General features: G+C 52.3%; 1 protein-coding gene across 2 annotated transcripts in view; it reads left to right on the top strand.

Annotated features, from left to right (window-relative positions):
- Window positions 1-544: 544 nt before the first annotated feature.
- Window positions 545-14,233, top strand: part of CFAP45 (cilia and flagella associated protein 45) — a 51,151-nt gene continuing 37,462 nt past the window's right edge. The window contains exons 1-2 of one of the 2 annotated variants that reach the window (XM_073322485.1): window positions 545-6,027; window positions 6,765-6,913. The gene's annotated coding sequence lies outside the window, so the exon portion shown is untranslated. Of the gene's footprint in view, window positions 6,028-6,320; window positions 6,914-14,233 lie in introns of those variants that run through there. The other variant, XM_073322486.1, reaches the window with a different exon arrangement.

The following is a 14,233-nucleotide window of genomic DNA, read 5'->3' as shown; positions in this document are numbered from 1 at the left end:
GAGTCCTTGTGTGTGATGGGGAAGCCTAGCACAAAGCAGGGTGGGGGTGGAGGGGTGGCACTAGGGTCTGAGCAGCTCATGCAGGATTGGCTTAGCTTCCAATTCTCAGACACTGTTGGGGCAGCAAAGAGTGAAATGACAGGGCAAGCAAACGGCCACCTCTGCACGGCCTGCAGGAAAGGGGAGCACAGGAAGGGTTAGTGCCAGGACTCTGCTCAGGCTCGGGTCCTTCTGTGCTGGAGGGAGCATGAGTTGGTGGAGACCAGCTGGCTGCTCCTATTGGCCCAGCTTCCTCTGTCTAGGACACAAGAGGCCCCCTGAAAGGGAGTGAGGCTAGACTTTCACTGGTGGGAGCAGCCTGCTGGCATTAGGCCCTTACCCCAGCTGGGCCTCCGTTCCTGTATTGAGGAGCAATCCACAAAGGATCAGGCATGTCCATGCAGAACAGCCTGTGCCTTCAAGCAGCTGGACCAAGTGGGTAGGGTGGGAGGGGCACTCTGCCTTGGCTGTGCCATGGCCTGTGATCTCTAAGAGGATGAAATGGGCAAAAGGGGGAGATGGGGGTAATTACCTGGGCATGCTGTAGGGGCTGCAAGCAGCAGCCTGCTGCCCAGCCACTGTTACAGTAATGGCCAGGCAGCAGCAAGCTGAGCATGGTGTGTGTGGCTCACCCCCTCCCAGGACTCTGGGGGGGGGTATTCCAAAACCAGGGCCCCTGGTTTTGGAAGCCCCTATTGGGCCCCTGGATAATGGGGCAGCACCTGCCAGGAGTCACCCTCACCTCAGCCTGCTGAGTCCCTTGGTGACTGTAGGCTCCCTGAAGTGGCAGGATGCTCTTGGTTGTAGAATGGGTGTCTGGGTGGAGTCCTGACCTCTCATGGGCTGTTAATCTGGGTGGGTTGCTCAGCACCAGGTGTGGAAACTAGCTGTGGTGGGGCACCAGCTCTGCTCCCAAAGTACTGGAGGGGGTAGTCCCTGGAGCTGTTTTTGCTTCTCCCCTCTAGGCTGCTTTGACCCAGGGGTGCTGGGTGGCCCATGTAAACAGGCACATCTGCTGTTGCTGGGACTCATTGCTCTTTACAGTGGGCCGTTGGCTTAGGAGGAGCCAGTCACCTCAGGCCCCGGCAGTGCATGGCAGGTTCTTCTGCCCTTGGGTCACTCTGCTCCCTGGTATTTGGGGGTGCCCAGCTCTGAGAGAAGCTGCACAGAGCTAATGCTGTTGCAGTCAGGATGGGCTGCTCAGAGCAGAGGCTAGTAACCCTGGCACAAGCTGGCAGCCTGGGTTCTCTGCATCTTCTACAGGTTGGGTGCAGTGGTCTGAATTCTCAGAAGCAAAGTGGCTTGCTCTGGCTCTGCTTTGGAGCTGGGTCCAGCACGCTCTGCACTGCTGAAAGCAGCAGCTTGGGAGCTGCAGCAGAGTGGAATCTGGTTCACTAAATGTACTAGCCTGGGCAGCAGGAGATGTGGCACCTCCCAGCTCTGCACGTCTTATCTCTGTCTGTCACTCCATACAATAGAGGCAATAGTGACCCTGACAAGGGCCTGGCCCAGCATGGTCAGGGCAGGGCTCTGCTCAGAAGGGCAGCCCCAGCCATTGTTGGGGAACAGAAGGTTGATATTAGCAGAGCTGCTGCCCACATCCCAGCTCTGGTAGGAACAAGGTTTGCATTGTAGCCAGGGCTCGGGCCCAGCTCACTGCCAAGAGCCTGCTTTGATCAGTGCATGTACTACCTGGAGCCGAGTGCTGCAGCAGCACCAGCAGGCCTGCCTCTCTCCAGTCACCTGTCTGGGAGCCCTGAGTTCCTAAAACTTGGTGAGAACAAACTGAGCCCACATAAAGAAAAGGAGGACTTGTGGCACCTTAGAGACTAATAAATTTATTTGAGCATAAGCTTTTGTGAGCTATAGCTCACTTCATCAGATGCACACAGGCTCTTAACCCTATTCCCAGCAGGCAGACAGCTCCTTGGCCCTACTCAGCTACAGCCCGTGGAGCCAGCCACCTACCCACTCTGGCCTCCCAAAAGACAGGCAGGCCCTGGGCCCCTTCTCAACCATGGTGTGGTGTATTGAGCGCTGTGGGAATTGCAAGCTATCACTTTAAGACTGGGGTGGTGGGGTTGCCTGGTCCTGCTTGCAGGCTCTGGGGCTCAGGAGCAGAGTCAGTCTAAAGAGTCAAATTGGAGCAAGGGGGGGGGTGAGTTGTGCCTTGCTGCCTTCCACCCTCTGATGGAAAGGAGTGGGTAGTAGGGGGACCCTAGCCCAAGCTGGGAGCCTGGGTTCTCTATCTTCTACAGGTTGGGTGCAGCAGTCTGAATTCTAGGAAGCAAAGGGGCTTGGTAAGTTGCAACGCTCCCAGAAGAGCATTTGCCTTGGTGCAATCTGTCTGCATGTGTGTTGCGAAGTAACACTATGCAGCACCTGGCCCTGGCCATGCTCACACCCAGCCACAGCCAGTCCAGGAGTTCCAGCTGGAACATCCCTGATCCCTCAGCTAGGCACAGTGAACACAGCCAACTCCCATGGCCTGTGCTTAGACACCCTGGGCACATTCTGGGGCCTTTACAAGTAGCAGTGAATATGCCTTCAACACCCTGGGGTGCAGGCACCCCCACCCCCCTGAGGAGTTGCAGTGGGCCCACCTGGAGGGCATTCCAAGTCAAGGCACCACACCCTGTGTTTTCCAGTATCCTGGATCTGGAGAAAGCACAGCCAGAGGGGCAAGTACACCCTCCCAGCATCTGCCCCTGCAGCCAGGCTGATCCTGCAGTCACTGCCCCCTCCTGCTGGCACAGTTTGTGCTAGCTAATTGCAGAGTCTGATATCAAGGCATTTGCAGCCCTCTCAAACCACAGGCTCAGGCTGAACATGCAGCCACCTCCCAGCGCAAATATTTACTCTCTGCTGCTGCCGTGTTGCCTTAACTGACCAGCCTGGGTCAGGATCCCTGCAGCCACCAGCCAAAATTTTCCTGAGCAAGAACCCCTGATGGAATGCTCTCTGTGGGTGCCAGGGCAAGGCCACCCCTAGGACTGGTGTAGCCTGGCCCCAGGGCATGGTGCTGAGGAAGAGGCCAGCCATGGAGAAGGCCTGCTTTGAGTCAGGACTGTTAAACCATGACTTAGCTGGGCTAGAGTGGGGATTTGATGCAGGTTAAACCCACTCTGGCCACAGCTGCTGTAGCCAGGCAACCAGCATCACCTGCACCAGGCAGGCCTGTTGCTGAGCTGTAGGTCAGGCAGGATGTTACCATGCTGGCCTGATGCCCTACGCCTGTTATCATTTATATCAATGCCAAGGGCGTGCAAAGCACCACCTTGCTGACCTGGCAGCGCTTTGCATGGGTGTGAATGCCTGCACACAGGGTGGGTGGATGGCTCAATGGGAGCAGGGGGGTGTCCCTGGATGAGGAGAGGGGGTCAGCCCCAACCCCCTTGTGGCATGCAGGGGAGTAGAGAGCCAGGCCTGGGGGTGGGGCAGCTCCTCCCCTCGCTTTGAGTCTTGGCTCCAGGGATGCATGTGCCAACATGGGGCTTGTGCTGCAGAATCTGGGCTGGCAGACTGTACCTGCTGCATGTGTGAGTGGGAGCTGGGGGATGACGACAGGCTCAGGCATGGCTCCATGCTGCAGCTGGCAAGGGGTGAGGCAGGGTTTGTACTGCTTTAACGCTAGAACTTTGAACCCAGCACCACTGGACCGGGCCGGCCTCTGGTGTGGACACCGCAGACCTGGGGTGAAGGGCCATATGTTGGTGCTGTTCCTCTGCAACATACGCTTGGCTGGTAGAAGGCCCCTTTAGCCTAGTCTAACTAAGTCCACAGGGGGGGCTGTGCCAATTTCACTCAGTAACACTCACATCCCACCAACCATCATGCCGTCCCGGCAGAACTGGGTGCAGGCCTGGCCTGAGACTGACAGGCCCTTGCTCCAGCCCTGGGGAGGGGGCAGAGAGCAGGGAGGAGAGACTCAGCTGGGATGAGGGGAAGGGAACAGAAACCTGCAGGGTCACTGCAGCAGGACAGGCACAGAGCCAACCCCTCCTTACAGGCTTCCCTGGCTGAATGGAGACCCCTGCACAACTCCAGAACCAGCTGATAGGAAGAAAGCTGGGCTGGGGGGGGCAGCGTGAGGACAGGGCAGGGTGTTTGCACTCAGTGTGTGTGCACATGTGGTGGGTGTCAGGGTGTGTCTGTTTGCTCTACTGTCATTGGTGCACATCAGCTCACCTATGTGCACTGGCCAGACACAGAGGCCGGCTCCTAATCCTGTCTAAAGAGCCGCCAGTCAGCAGTGAACCAACAGTTGGGCTGGGTGTGAGGCTGGGAGCAGCGGCAAGGAGGTGACACAATATCCCAGTGAGTCATTTCCTTTCATTCACGTAGTGGAAAATCATTGTCAAGGGCTGTGTCCGGGGCAGGCCCTCAGATCAGAGGCACTGGAGTGTAATGGAGTGAATGAGACATTCCCAGTGCGGGCGGGGGAGGGAGGATATAAAAGGGCCCAGCTCCAGCTTGCATGCGTGTGCTCATGTGCGTACACACTGTGACCCAGCCTTCTCTCGAGGACCTGGGAAGGGGCTGGGCCTCCGGCCCCAGGAGGGAAGAGGGGCTGATATTCCCACCTCCATAGGGCTGTCAGGTTTCCTCATCCCCTGAGTAGTCTCAAGAACCAGCTCTGCCTCTTGGCAAGGGGCAGTGTGATGAGCCCCTGTTCTCAGCTGTGCTGGGTCTGGCATTACCTTGCAGTCCCCCTGGCTCCCTCCACATTGCAATAAAAGGCCCACTGCAAGGCTTCAGCTGGCCCAGGTCAGCTGACTCAGGCCTGCGGGGCTATAAAATTGCAGTGAAGATGTTTGGCCTGGGGTCTCTGGGACTCACAGTGGGGGAGGGTCTCAGAGCCCAGGAGTCCACCCAATAGTTACACTGCTATTTTTAGCCCTGCAGCCCAGGGCTGAGAGACTTGGTGCTGCAGATTGTTTTATTGCAGTGTAACCATTCCCCCTCAGCACAGCACCACTGCACTGGCTAGCTCTGCACAGCCAGTGCTTCAGGGGGGCTGCTGCTGAGGTGCCATTTGAGGGGTGCTGCTCTTGCTGGTTTTAGACATTCGGGCATTTAGCTACAATGGGGGTGGGGGAAGTCACAGACCCTGCTGAACCAGGACAAGGATTGGCAGGGAATTTTCCTGGCTTGGGCTGACATTTCTTTGGCTTCTTTAGCAGCATCTTGTGCTGGCCCCAGTCACTGACCTGACTGGCCTCATTAGGCCACCCGTCTCTTTGGCACGTTCACAGGAGGGAGCCAGCTCAGCGGAAAAGTGGCTGAGATGCTATGGAATGGCAGCTTGATGGGGTCAGGGTGCCCCTCCATGGTCTTACAGACCAGGGGACACAAGAAATACCCCCTTACTCTGGGGTGAACATGCCTGACTGCCCTGCTGCTGGACAAACTTGCTGACAGGGGAGGGGAGTCTCATGTTGGGGCACTTTGCAAGAAGGTGAAGGAGATGGGATGGAGTCAGCCTCTTTTGGGGAGAGCTCAGCCTGTTTATTCCCAGCATTTGAAGGGTTAACAGTGCACCTGTTCCCTCCTGAGAGCTGGCCATCAGCACAGGGGCTCTGGAGCCCGGAGCCAGAGCACAGAAGCCAGGGTCTTTGGCATAGGCCCCAAGTCACCCATTGCTATGTACCTACCCCTCATGCCTGTGATACATTCAAGGAGGCAGACATCAGCTAACGCCATGCAAGACCCAAAGAGTTAAAGAGAGACCAGGCAGCTGTCTGTCTGGGTCAGTCAGGACCATATGATCCAACTGTTTGGGAAGATCCTCCACTTCCCCTTCGAACAAAAACTCCATGTTGTTTTCAACCTGCTTCTAGGGTGTGAACTTCATAAGACTCTCCAGAACCAAATGCCATGGCTCTGCCCAAACCCAGAGCTTTGCACCCCATTCCCCCAGGAGCCAGGTAATCTCTACTATGGGCATTTATGAGGCATCACCCAGGAACTGAATTCCCTAGCCCACAGGTGGGCAAATTTTTTGGCCTGAGAGCCACACCTGGGAATATAAATTGTATGGCGGGCCATGAACACTCACAAAATTGGGGTTGGAGTGTGGGAGGAGATGAGGGCTCTGGCTGGGGGTGCGGTCTCCGGGGTGGGGCCAGAAATGAGGAGTTCAGGGTGCAGGAGGGGGCTCCAGGCTGGGGGATAGGATGTGGGGGGCGGTAAGGGCTCCAGCTGAGGGTGCGGGCTCTGGGGATGAAGAGTTTGGGGTGCAGGAGGGTGCTCCGGGCTGGGAGCGAGGGGGTTGGAGGGCAGGAGGTTGAGGCATGGAGGGAGGCTCAGGGTGCAGGCTCTGGGCGGTGCTTACCTCAAGCGGCTCCCGGAAGCAGCGGCATATCCCTTCTCCGGCTCCTATGTGGAGGCGCGGCCAGGCAGCTCGATGCGCTACCCCGTCCAGAGGCATTGTACCTGGAGCTCCCATTGGCCACGGTTCCTGGACAATGGGAGCTGCAAGGGCGGCACTTGGGGTGGGGTCAGTGTGCAGAGCGGAGGCCCCTGGCTGCCCCTACGCACATGAGTCGGAGGGGGGCCATGCTACTGCTTCTGGGAGCAGTGTGGAGCAGCCCTTGACCCTGCTCCCCGGCTAGAGCGGGGCAAGCCCCAAACCCTGCTCCCCAGCGGGAGCTTGAGGGCCGAATTAAAAAGGCTGGGGGGCTGTAGTTTGCCCACCCCTGCCCTAGCCTCTGCACTTTTCATAGATCCTAAGGCCAGAAGGGACCATTGTGGCCTCCTGGATACCACAGGCCACAGAAGTTCCCCAGAATAATTCCCAGAGCAGAGCTTTTAGAAGAACATCCAACTGTGATTGAAAAGTTTGTCAGTGATGGAGAATCCACCATGACCCTTGGTAAGTTGTTCCAGTGGTTAATTAGTCTCAGTTAAAAATGTACATCTTAGTTCCAGTCTGAATTTGTCTAGCTTCAATTTCCAGTCATTGGGTTGTGTTAGACCTTTCTTGGCTAGACTGAAGCCCAGTGTCAAATATTTGTCCCCATGTAGGTTCTTACAGATTGTAACCAAGTCACCCCAGAACCTTCTTCTTGTTAATTAAGCAGCTGAGCTAGGAGTGGAGCTTGGGCTGCGTGCTGGAGAATGTGGATTTCCAGCCCAGCAGCTGGATACCCCTTCATGATAGCGGCAGCCCTGCTCTATCAGCCAGACCCTGTCACAGACCAGAACAGCTCAGTTAGGGGGCTGGGATGTTGCAATCAGAACAGAAGTTAGCAGCAGCAAGGCCCCAGCACAGCTGTTTCATGCAAGGAGAGTGAAGTCTGTTCCAGTCAGGCCCTGTTCACACTGGGAACACATGATCTAGGTTCCTTCCTCTCTTACCTCTGGCCACTTAGAATCATAGAATATCAGGGTTGGAAGGGACCCCAGAAGGTCATCTAGTCCAACCCCCTGCTCGAAGCAGGACCAATTCCCAGTTAAATCATCCCAGCCAGGGCTTTGTCAAGCCTGACCTTAAAAACCTCTAAGGAAGGAGATTCTACCACCTCCCTAGGTAACGCATTCCAGTGTTTCACCACCCAACTAGTGAAAAAGTTTTTCCTAATATCCAATCTAAACCTCCCCCCCAGCAACTTGAGACCATTACTCCTCGTTCTGTCATCTGCTACCATTGAGAACAGTCTAGAGCCATCCTCTTTGGAACCCCCTTTCAGGTAGTTGAAAGCAGCTATCAAATCCCCCCTCATTCTTCTCTTCTGCAGACTAAACAATCCCAGCTCCCTCAGCCTCTCCTCATAAGTCATGTGTTCTAGACCCCTAATCATTTTTGTTGCCCTTCGCTGGACTCTCTCCAATTTATCCACATCCTTCTTGTAGTGTGGGGCCCAAAACTGGACACAGTACTCCAGATGAGGCCTCACCAATGTCGAATAGAGGGGAATGATCACGTCCCTCGATCTGCTCGCTATGCCCCTACTTATACATCCCAAAATGCCATTGGCCTTCTTGGCAACAAGGGCACACTGTCGACTCATATCCAGCTTCTCATCCACTGTCACCCCTAGGTCCTTTTCCGCAGAACTGCTGCCTAGCCATTCGGCCCCTAGTCTGTAGCTGTGCATTGGATTCTTCCGTCCTAAGTGCAGGACCCTGCACTTATCCTTATTGAACCTCATCAGATTTCTTTTGGCCCAATCCTCCAATTTGTCTAGGTCCTTCTGTATCCTATCCCTCCCCTCCAGCGTATCTACCACTCCTCCCAGTTTAGTATCATCCGCAAATTTGCTGAGAGTGCAATCCACACCATCCTCCAGATCATTTATGAAGATATTGAACAAAACCGGCCCCAGGACCGACCCTTGGGGCACTCCACTTGACACCGGCTGCCAACTAGACATGGAGCCATTGATCACTACCCGTTGAGCCCGACAATCTAGCCAGCTTTCTACCCACCTTATAGTGCATTCATCCAGCCCATACTTCCTTAACTTGCTGACAAGAATACTGTGGGAGACCGTGTCAAAAGCTTTGCTAAAGTCAAGAAACAATACATCCACTGCTTTCCCTTCATCCACAGAACCAGTAATCTCATCATAAAAGGCGATTAGATTAGTCAGGCATGACCTTCCCTTGGTGAATCCATGCTGGCTGTTCCTGATCACTTTCCTCTCATGCAAGTGCTTCAGGATTGATTCTTTGAGGACCTGCTCCATGATTTTTCCAGGGACTGAGGTGAGGCTGACTGGCCTGTAGTTCCCAGGATCCTCCTTCTTCCCTTTTTTAAAGATTGGCACTACATTAGCCTTTTTCCAGTCATCTGGGACTTCCCCCGTTCGCCACGAGTTTTCAAAGATAATGGCCAATGGCTCTGCAATCACAGCCGCCAACTCCTTCAGCACTCTCGGATGCAACTCGTCCGGCCCCATGGACTTGTGCACGTCCAGCTTTTCTAAATAGTCCCTAACCACCTCTATCTCCACAGAGGGCTGGCCATCTCTTCCCCATTTTGTGATGCCCAGCGCAGCAGTCTGGGAGCTGACCTTGTTAGTGAAGACAGAGGCAAAAAAAGCATTGAGTACATTAGCTTTTTCCACATCCTCTGTCACTAGGTTGCCTCCCTCATTCAGTAAGGGGCCCACACTTTCCTTGGCTTTCTTCTTGTTGCCAACATACCTGAAGAAACCCTTCTTGTTACTCTTGACATCTCTTGCTAGCTGCAGCTCCAGGTGCGATTTGGCCCTCCTGTTATCATTCCTACATGCCCGAGCAATATTTTTATACTCTTCCCTGGTCATATGTCCACCCTTCCACTTCCCTGCCCCTGAGAGAAAAGGCAGGCTTCCTGCTGCTGATGTATGCCATAAGTATGGAAATTGTGGGGAGCTCTCCACAAGGTGGGTCTGAGTGGGGGTGCTGCTAAGCTCTCTGTAACCTAGCACAGGTAGTGCTGACATCTCTGCAGGCCTGGCAGGACAGAGAGCGTGCAGCTTTAGTGCCCCATATTCTTCTCCTTGACGGGGAGGTGTGGGGTGTGTGTGATTTGAACCTAGACAAGGAACTTAATCACAAGCCCATCTTCTCTCCTAGGCACATCAACCCTCCAGGACCCAAAGCCTACTCTGCCACCCCCTCCTTTCTAGATATTTGTTTGGATTCCTGAAGCCCGTTAGGGTCCAGGTGCTGGCTCCCTCATACCCATCTCCCTCTCCCCCAATATGCCAGCGAGACCCAACTGTGATACCACCTGCATGGGTAAGATCAGCTGAGGCACTTGGGCTAAAAGCCCCCAGGTGTAGGTGCAAGGATTTGGGGATTAAGCATGCTTGGAGTGCCTGCTCTCCAGGGGCCAGATCAACTCTTTGTGGGCCCCCCGGGGAACGATTGTGTGAGACAGCAGAGCGATGTAGGCATTGTCTTCACACAGCAACACAGGCTTTATTTACGAGTTTAAGTTACAGATGGAGGTGGCTGCCACTAGGGCTCCAGCCACGGTAGCCCTAGAGCAGCGGTTCTCAAACTGTGGGTCGTAACCCCGTTTTAATGGGGTTGCCAGGGCCGGCGTTAGACTTGCTGGGGCCCACGGCTGAAGCCAGAGTCGAAGCCTCAACGCCCAGGGTGGAAGCTGAAACCAGAAGGATTCAGCCCTGGGCGCTGGGGCTCAGGTTAGAGTCTCCTGCCCAGGGCTGACACCCTCAAGCTTTGCCCCTACCCCACAAGGCGGTGGGGCTCGGGCTTCAGCCCTGCTATCCAGGGTGATGGTGCTCAGGCTTCACTCCCCCTTCCCGGGGTCCTGCAGTAATTTTTGTTGTCAGAAGGGGGTCGCAGTGCAATGAAGTTTGAGAACCCCACTCCTAGAGCAAAAGGTACACACACAAGTGTACATCAAATCCATTATAAAAGAAAAAAATACAAAATAAAAGACAGTGGGTAACAAAAGCCAAAGCAGCAAAAACACCAGCTATGTGCTGATCTCACTAAAAGGGAACCTTCACATTTCTCATCTGAACCACCAGGGCTTGAATCACATTTTTGTATGAAATTGAGGTAGATTTACAACTCTTTAAAACATTTTAAAAATAAAATGTATGAAAAACTTTAACACATTTTATTTACAGCATCATTATTCATACTGGTCTTGCTAGTCAGGCAGAGAGACTAGGATCAGGACCAACTATGCCCCCAAGACCGTGCCAACCCTCCAGATCAGACCAGACCTGATCCACATCCCTCCCCACGGGGTTACCTCGTGCAACGAACACTCACAAGTTGGAGTGTGCATCCACCAGGCCACAGGTGGAGACTTTCAGCTTTTCCCAGGGATGCTCCATGGCAGGAGGGTGGGGTCCGTCAAACAGCTGATTGGCAGGTAGCTGGTGGATGCTGAGCACGCACTATATTTCTATGCGTCAGGCACCACCCCCTGACCAGCATGGTCTGGGACCCCTGTGCTCCCGCACCACCTGGTTTGGCCTCTGCATTCATATAATGGCAGGGCCAGGGTGGATGCACTGAGGGTGGATGCACTCCCAAGTGCTCAGCACCCTTCTGCCAGCGCTGCCCCAGGCTGGGCGAGGGCCATGCGATCGGCACACAGGGGAGCCCAGCCATCTGCACGGCAGCCAGAAAACCCTGACTTGGGCCTGCTGAGCCACCAGGAGGAGAGAGGGCCAGACAAACCACACCACCTACCGCTTGCTGCCTCCCCAGGCCAGGCGTGGCAGAGCTGCTGTGCTCCCCTGAGCCCTTCAGTCGGTGTGAGGCACTGACGTGCTCCATCTTCAGCTGAGTGACAGACAAACATCCCCTGGCTCCCCCCCCCCGCAGCCTCTCCCCTGCTGCCCTCACCACATATGTGACCCAACCTTCCCTTCTTACCTCCCAGCCCCAGGGAGAGCTGCCAGTAGTCGGGGAGGGATTACAGGCCCCTTCCTGAGGGCGGGCCCAGCACCACGGCACCCTTGTTAACCTAGTATTGCTGCTCTCCCATTAACCTGCGTTTGCCACCCTTCAATGCTTGCTGTAGCTCTCTATACAGGGAATGGTTGGTGTGGGAGAGAAGCCACAACCCTCTTCTCAACCACTGAGGTGAAGGGGAATCTCCTGTAGGAGCCACCCATTCTAGCCTCTCTTCTCAAAATGTACACACATTTTCAAATCTGTCCTGCAGGAGGCAGCGTTCCATGCAGCCTACGGAGCTCTCAGGGAGCAGCCAGGCATCTTGGTAACCAAAGCTGCTCAGAGGCCGTTTCCTGCCAGGGCTGGAGAAGAAACCCTTTGGGTAGTAAACACAAAGTATTATACTGAATCAATGGTTTTGTATGCAGGAACTTGAGAAAGCTACTGATAGTCACAAGACTACATCCCCAGTTAAAGATAATATATGCAACAATGTTTATATCTCTCCCTAAAAGCAGTTTGAGAGTTATCTTGGAATTCTATAACGCCATATGGAAAAAAGGAGCGATACCGGTAGGGTGGAAACACGCAGCAGTAATTCCAATGTGAAAACCAGGCAAAGTAGCCATGAAAGTGGATGCCTATAGACCAATTACCCGCACATCCTGTCTGGGTAAAATTACAGAGAAAGAATGGTGAATGAAAGATCAGTTGCCTATTTGGAAAACAATGGCATAATAGACAAGGTGCAGCGTGGTTGCAGGAGAGGAAGATGTACCATTGATCCCAGTGTTTAATTAAGTATGAGGGAGAAAGGTTTTACGAGAGTGGTCTTTCTAGATATTGAAAAGGCGTGTGACATGCTGTTGTACAAAATAGGTGGCCTAGAGATACAGGGAAGAATGTATGGGTAGATTAGAGAGACAAGGTGGGTGAGGTAATATCATTTATTGGAACAACTTCTGTTGGTGAAAGAGGCAAGCTTTTGAGCTACACAAAGCTCTTCTTCAGGTCTGGGTGGATTAGACACTTTGAGTAAAAGGACCATGCAGGTCAGAGTTGGGAAAGTTATATCTAATGTACACAATATTGAAAAATGGTACACCACAGGGAAGTATTATCCACCCGATATTTATTATAATAAATGATCTCCCAAAATGAATAAGTACTGGGGGAGGTGTCATTCTGTTTACAGATGACTGTGCTCTGTGGGTTAGAAACAGGACTGTTGGCATGGCAGAAAAGAGAAAGTGTTACAACAGACCTCTGAGTGGGGAAATGCCTGGGGTTTTAAGTTCTCCATTGCTAAAAGCAAAGGACTGATCTTTACAAGAAAGGAAAGTTATAAAGGAATGTGAACAAATGGAGAACAAATATTGTTAAAAGGATTAAATTCATATGGGGGTAATATTTGATACTAAATTACTTTGGAATGATCATATAACTGATGTTAAAGATAAATATACAGGAAAGATTAACCTATATAAGAATCTTCCTGGGACTAACCAAAGGGCAGATAAGTAAACACTGCTGAGGGTATATAGAGCCTTAATCTGAGCCGTTACTGACTATGGCTGCCAAGGTTTTGGGTCAGCATCAAAATCAGAACTTAAAAAATTAGCTTTAATTCAAGCTAATTGCATGTAGCACCTCTATTATAGCACCTATAAGCGAACTATGGATAGCTTCTAGTGAAATGCTAGTTTGACTGAAATGCTACACTAGGAATGAAACTACCAGACCTAACTTTTGGGGCCAGAGTTAACGGGAATTGCAATGATAGTATCAAACAAATATATCAGGATTGTGGGGAATTTGACAGGCAAACTATAGCACACTAGCAAAAAACAAAGACTGACAGCAAAAATAAATAAATAAATAAATAAATAAAAAGTACATCAGAAGCAGGAAGCCTGCCAAACAATCAGTGGTGCCACAGGATGTAGGAGGTGCTAAAGGAGCACTCAAAGGAAGACAAGGTGTTGCAGAGAAGCTACAAGTTAATAAGTCACCAGAACAAGATGATATTCACCCAAGAGTTCTGAAGGAACTCAAATATGAAATTGCAGAACTACCATGTAACCTATCACTTAAATCAGCCTCTGTACCAGATGATTGGAGGATAACTAATGCAACGCCAAGTATTAGAAAAGGCTCCAGAGGAGATCCAGGCAATTAAAAGCCTGTAAGCCTAACTTCAGTACCAGGCAGATTGGCTGAAAGTATAGTAAAGTACAAAATTATCAGATGCACAGATCACCACAGTATGTTGAGGAAGAGCCAATATGGCTTTTGTAACAGGAAATCACACCTCACCAATCTATTAGAATTCTTTGAGAGTGTCAGAAAGCATGCGAACAAGGGTGACCCAGTGGATATAGTGTACTTGGACTTTCATAAAGCCCTTGACAAGATCCCTCCCTAAAGGCTCTTAAACAAAGTAAGCAGTCATGGGATAAGAGGGAAGGTCCTCTCATTGATCAGTGACTGCTTAAAAAGATAGGAAACAAAGGGTAGGAATAAATGGTGGTTTTCACAGTGGAGAAAATTAAATAGTGGGGCCCCCACAAGGATCTGTACTGGGGCCAGTGGTGTTCAACATATTCATAAATGATTCAGAAGAGGGGTAAACAGTGAGGTGGCAAAATTTGCAGAGGATACAAAATTATTCAAGATAGTTAAGTCCAAAACTGATTGCAAACAGTTACAATGGGATCTCACAAAACGGGGTCACTGGGCAACAACATGCAGATGACATTCAGTGTTGACAAGTGCAAAGCAATGCACATTGGAAAACATAATCCAAACTATACATACAAAA

The sequence above is a fragment of the Lepidochelys kempii genome, chromosome 24 (genome assembly GCF_965140265.1).
Source record: "Lepidochelys kempii isolate rLepKem1 chromosome 24, rLepKem1.hap2, whole genome shotgun sequence".
NCBI lineage: Eukaryota > Metazoa > Chordata > Testudines > Cheloniidae > Lepidochelys > Lepidochelys kempii.
Note: the sequence above shows the minus strand (reverse complement) of the source record. Positions and strands in the feature narration are given on the sequence as shown.